Source organism: Myotis daubentonii, chromosome 10, assembly GCF_963259705.1.
Source record: "Myotis daubentonii chromosome 10, mMyoDau2.1, whole genome shotgun sequence".
Classification (NCBI taxonomy): domain Eukaryota; kingdom Metazoa; phylum Chordata; class Mammalia; order Chiroptera; family Vespertilionidae; genus Myotis; species Myotis daubentonii.
Genome location: NC_081849.1, coordinates 7,755,403 through 7,761,928, shown reverse-complemented (window position 1 = coordinate 7,761,928; position 6,526 = coordinate 7,755,403).

Here is a 6,526-nt window from a genome sequence, read left to right as displayed (position 1 = left end):
TAGATAATGTCAATAAAGATAAAAGTTATTTTTTAAGAACAAAATAGAAATTCTGGAGTTGAAAAGTAGAACTGAAATGAAAATTTTACTACAGAGGCTCAATGGTAGGTTTAAAGCAGCAAGAGAAAGAATCAATAAAATGGTGAAAAAATACAGAAGCCAAATGGAAATAAGCAACTCAATCCAAAATAGCAGTAGATTAAGTGAAAGCTACACTGACACTTTCCCAGGGCCAAACTGGAATTATAACTAAAATACAGGAAAAACATCTGAATAACCAATTTACTAGCTGGAGTGAAACCTGATAAACAGAGACATCCAGTGAAGACCACAGAGAGACTGGTAGAAAGTGGGGCTGCATGTAAAACCAGGCTGGGCTCCCACAGACAGCAGCTGAAGGTCTGGAGGGATATCTTAGTTGTGGATGGTTCCCATTAAGAACTCCTGGGTCTAAACCCCAAGCTGGGGCCCCCATCCCAGAGCACCAGAACTGAGAAAGGTGACCACATAACACCTTGCTGTGAAAAGCAGTGGGGTAGCTGTCTGACTGGAGACTATGGCTGGAAATACAGGCACTCTATTAAAAGTCCAATGCACAAAATTTTGTATGCAGTCACTCATATTGAGTTTTTGAGAATGAGAGAGGGCAGAGTGGACTAGGGATCTGCGAGAAGAATCCAGGTTTGGGGGGTCTCAGAGGTTGTTACTCAGAAGGCAGCCACCCTGTATTCCTATGCTGTCATTCCCTCATACTGCAGAGGACATCTTTCTTAAAAAGACATTTACCATCCAGGCAGCTTTTGCATCAGGAGGAAACAATTGCCCCACCCAGTTGGAAAACCTCTCACCCCACCCTGTGGAGTCTACAACTTGCTGTGGTCAATAGTCTAAGGCAAATTAAGACTCTGAGAATAACAATCAGACTGCAGGCAGAGGCAGATCTCTGGAGACTTTGAGACTTAGCCTGATCTCCTTCTGAACCTGTGGTTATGAAAACCAGATCTTGTTGCATATCTTGGTCTGTTCCAAGGGCACCCAGACCCAGCAGTGGGAGCCACATGCTGTGGATTGCTAATAGCTCCTAACAGGGTACTCAGGGCCAGTCACAATCAGCTTCTGAAATTGTCCTGCACCATAGACTTGGAGTCATAGCAGATCTACCTAATACACCGACACAAACAGAGAGCCAAAATGGGGAGACAAAAAAATACAAGCCCCAAATGAACAAACAAGGGAAATCTACAGAAGAGCTAAATTAAATCGAGATGGGAAATTTATCAGATATAGAGTTCAGAATCATGATTACAAGGATGCGCAACAGATTGAGCAAAGATATAGAAATCATGATAAATGACCGTTTGGAAATGAAGAATGACATAGCACTAAAAAAAAGAGCACATTGGAAGGAATACACAACAGATTAGAGGAAGTACTGGATCAAATCAGTGAGTTATAAGACACAGTAGAAAGCATCACTCAATAAGAGAACCAAAAAGAAAAATGATTTAAAAACAAGAGGACAGCTTAAGGGAGATTTGGGGTACCATGAAACATAATAATATCTGCATCATAGGAGTGCCAGAAAGTGAAGAAACTGAGCAAGGGCTAGAGAAACTGAAGAAATAATGGCAGAAAACTTCACTAACCTGGAGAAGGAAAAAGTCACACAAGTTCAGGAGGCACAGAATGTCCCAAGCAAGAAGAATCCAAAGAGGCCCACACCCAGATGCATCATAATTAAAATGCCAAAAGTTAAAGACAAAGAGAGAATCTTATGGGCAGTAAGAGAAAAGCAATTTGTTACTTACAAAGGAGCTTCCATAGGTTGTCAGCTGATTTCTCATCAGAAACTCTACAAGCCAGAAGGGAATGGTATGAAGTATTCAAGGTAATTAAAAGCAAGGATCTGAAACCAAAACTACTATGTCCAGTAAGGCTATCATTCAAAATAGTGTAATAAAGAGCTTCCCAGGCAAAAAAAAAAAAAAAAAATACTAAAGGAGTTTATTACTCCCAAACCAGCATTGCAAGAAATGCTAAAAGTACTGCTGTACTAACAAGAAGAAATAGCCCAAACAGAAGTTGGACATAAACTAGGAACCAGGAGGTCATGGTTCAATTCCTGGTCAGGGCACATGCTTGAGTTGTGGTCTTGATCCCCAGTAGGTGGCATGCAGTAGGAAGCTGATAGATAATTTTCTCTCATCATTGATGTTTCTATCTCTCCCTCTCTATTCTTTTCTGAAATCAATAAAAATATATTTGTTAGACAAAGAAGAATAAATAGAGAGAGGAAAACATAGGCATAAAGATTTAAAATGGCAATAAATAAGTTCCTATCAATAATAACCTCAAATGTAAATGGATTAATGCTCCAATGGAAAACATAGGGTAGCTGAATTGATAAGAAAGCATGACCCAAATATATGCTGTCTACAAGAGAACAAAAGACTCACAGAGGATGAGAGTGAAGGGATGGAAAAAAATTTTTCCATGAAAATGGAAACAAAAAGAAAAACCTGGGGTAGCAATATTAATATCTGGAAAAATAAACTTCAAAATGAAGGCCATTACAAGAGACAATTCAATAATAATTTTGTGTATTTCAATATCCCACTTTGGATAATGCATAAAGCAACTAATCAGAAGGTCAACAAAGATGAGATGTGGTGATCAATAGGTCTAACACTAGAACACTCCACCCAATAAAACCAGAAAACACATTTCCTGCCAATCCACAAGGAACATTCTCTTAAATAGTCCATGTGTGAGGCCATAAAATAAGCCTCAATAAGTTTAAGAGGCTTGAAATCATACATCATATGTTCACCAGGCAAAATGAAGTGAAGTTAGCAATCAGTAACTGAAAATAAACTGATAAATGAAAGAATACCAGTATATCAAAAGGAAAATTATCAACACTTTGAGATGAATAGAAATGAAAAACAACATAGCAAAAGTTACGGGTGCAGCTAAAGCCACACGTATAGGAAAATTTATGTCTGAAAATATACGTAGCTATATTAAACAAAGAAGAAAATCTCAAACCAATAACCTAAAATTTCAAATTAAGATGGTGATTAAGGTAGCAAATGAAACTTAAAGCAATCACAAGAAGAATATAATAAAGAGTATTACTGAACTAGAGAATATAAAAATAATACAAAAAACCAAAATAAATAAATAAATAATGCTTGGTGCTTAGAAAATATCAACAATTGACATATAGCCCTGACTGGTGTGGCTCAGTGGATAGAGCGTCGGCCTGCGGACGGAAGGGTCCCAGGTTCGATTCCGGTCAAGGGCATGTACCTTGGTTGCGGGCACATCCCCAGTGGGGAGTGTGCAGGAGGCAGCTGATCAATGTTTCTCTCTCATCGGTATTTCTAACTCTCTATCCCTCTCCCTTCCTCTCTGTAAAAAATCAATAAAATATATATATTTAAAAAAAAAACAAACAATTGACATATATTTAGCTAGTTTTACCAAAAATATATAGAGAATTACTGAAATCAGGAATGAATGAGGAGGCATTATTACTGAGTTTATGGAAATAAAACAATTATATGGAAATATAAAAAATCTTGTTTCCCAAATTAGATAGCATAGATAAAATGGAAAAATTCATAAACTACCAAAATTGACTCAAGAAAAAATAGAACATCAAAATAGACATATAATGCATAAAGAGATTAAATTACTAGTAAAAAAAAATTACCTACAAAGTAACACTCAGGCCCAGATGGCTTCACTGGTGAATTCTACCAAACATTTAAGAAGAAGAATATCAATTCTTCACAAAATCTTTCAAAAAACAGAAAAGGAAGAATACTTTTCAACTCATTCTATGATGCCAGTATTGTCCTGATACCAAACCAGAAAAAGACATCACAATTAAAGAAAACTACATATCAATATATCCTATGAATTTGGATGCAAAAATCCTCAACAAAATACTAGCAAAAAGAATCCAGCAACATATTAAAAGGAGTTTATATCGTGACCAAGTGGAACTTATCTCAGGAGTGCAATATTGGTTTAACATTCAGAAATCAGTGTAATAAACCCTATCAGTAGACTAAAGAAGAAAAATATCTGATACTCTCACTGGATTTAGAAAAAGCACTTGACACAATTGAACACACTTTCATAATAATAAAAAATTCTGTGAACTAAGAGGATAAAGAAACTTCTACAACCTGCTAAAAGGAATTTATGAAAATTCCACAGCTAGTACCATACTTAATGATGACAGGCTGAAAGCTTTCCTGCTAAGATCAGAAATAAGATATCTGCTCTTGTCACTTTGTAAAGGAAGTTTAAGTAGGGCAATTAGGCATGAATGGACTGTTCAAAAACAAGAATGGGTTGACATCCGTAAGTCAGTCCATGTGATACACCACATTAGCAATATAAAAAGATAAACAAAGAAAAAACATTTGACAAAATGCAACATCCTTTCATGATAAAATTTCTGAACAACCTGGGTAGAAAGGGAATGTTACCTCAACATAACAAAGCTCACATCTGACAAGCCCACAGTTAACATCATAAGAAAGGACATATATGACAAGCCCACAGCAAACATCATACTTAGTGGAAAGGAAAAATATAAGGATGACCACTCTTACCATTTTTATCCAATGTAGTACTGGTAGGCCTCCCCAGAGCAATTAGGCATGAAAAACAAATAAAAGGAATCCAAATGAGAAAAGAAAAATTGTCTTTAGTTGCAAATGATGGCATCTTATTTACAGAAAATCTTAAAGACTCTGCCACCCCCTTCAAAAAATGAAAATAAAACCTGAGAAATGAAAAGTAATTTCAGTAAATCTGAAGGACACAAAATAAATATGAAAATATAAAAAAATCAGTTGCTTTTCATACACAAATAGTGATTTATCAGAAAAAAGAAATTAAGAAAATAATCCAATTTACAATAACATCATAAAGAATAAAATACCTAGAAGTAAATTTAACAAAGGAGTTGAAAGGCCTATATACACTTAGTGGCCAGATTATTATGACCACCCCATTAGTTCTTCATTGGGCCACCTTTTGCTTTCAATACTGCGGCGATTCTTCTTGGCATTGACTCCACGAGATGTTGAAAGGTGATGTGAGGAATCTGACACCATGCCTGATGAATAGCACTGTCCAGTTCTGTGAGATTTGATGATTGTGGAACCAGCTGCCTGATGGCTCTTTTAACTTCATCCCACAAATGCTCAATTGTATTGAGATCTGGTGATTGTGGGGGCCACCTAAGCAAAGAAACGTCTTCCTCATGTTCTTGAAATCATTCCTGCACAATACGAGCACCAAGGCATGGCGCATTGTCTTGTTGGAAGAAGCCATCTCCATTGGGATACGCCATCAACATGATAGGATGAACCTGATCAGCAACGATATTTAGGTATGTTGTGCTATTCAGATGTTGTTCCACATGAATTAAAGGGCCCAAATTATGCCAGGAAAACATGCCCCAAACCATAACACTGCCCCCACCAGCTTGAAGGGTTTTACTCATGCATGTGGGGTGTATGCTTCCCTATTTATAATGGTCTGGCCCTCTAGCAACTTCAGCGTGAAATTATAGCTAATTTTCCTACAAATGTCAGGTGGTCTTGATAATCTGCCCACTCAGTGTATTGAAAACTATAAAATAATGATGAAATAAATTGAAGAAGAAACAAATAATTGGAAAGATATTTTGTGCTTATGGATTGGAAGAATTAATATTTTTCAAATGTTCATACTACACAAAGTAATCTACAGATTCAACACAATTCCTACCAAAATTCCAATGGCACCCTAACTGGTTTGCTCAGTGGTTAAAGTGTCACATACCTCAATTTCAGGCTCAATCCCTGGCCTCAGTTGGCGCGTGTGCAGGAGGCAACAAATTGATATGTCTCTCTCACATTGATGTTTCTCTCTGTGTGTCTCTCCCCCTCCCTTCCACTCTCTCTAAAAATGAATGGAAAAATAATATCCTCAGATGAGGATTAACCAAAAAAAAAATTCCAATGGCATTTTTTCACAGAAATTGAAAAAAAATATCCTAAAATTTCTATAGAGACACAAAAGTTCCCGAATAACTTAAGAAAGAATAACAAAGATGGAGACATCACACATCCTAATTTCAAAATATATTACAAACTTGTACTAATCAAAACAGGGTGGCATTGCCATAAAAAACAGACACATAGATCAATAGAAAAAACAGAGACCCAGAAAGAAATGGTTGGTTAATTTATAACAAACGAGTCAAGAATATACAATGGAAAAACGATAATCTCTTCAATAAATGTTTCTGGGTAAATTGCATAGCCATGTGCAAAATAATGACATTGGACTCCAATCTGACACCATACACAAAAACCAACTCCAAATGCAGTAAGACTTGAACATATGTCCCAAAACCATAAAATTCCTAGAAGAAAACAAAAGGGTAAACTTTTTTACATTGGTCTTGGCAGTGATTGTTTGGATTTGAAACCAAAAGCAAAAGAAAATAAGTGGG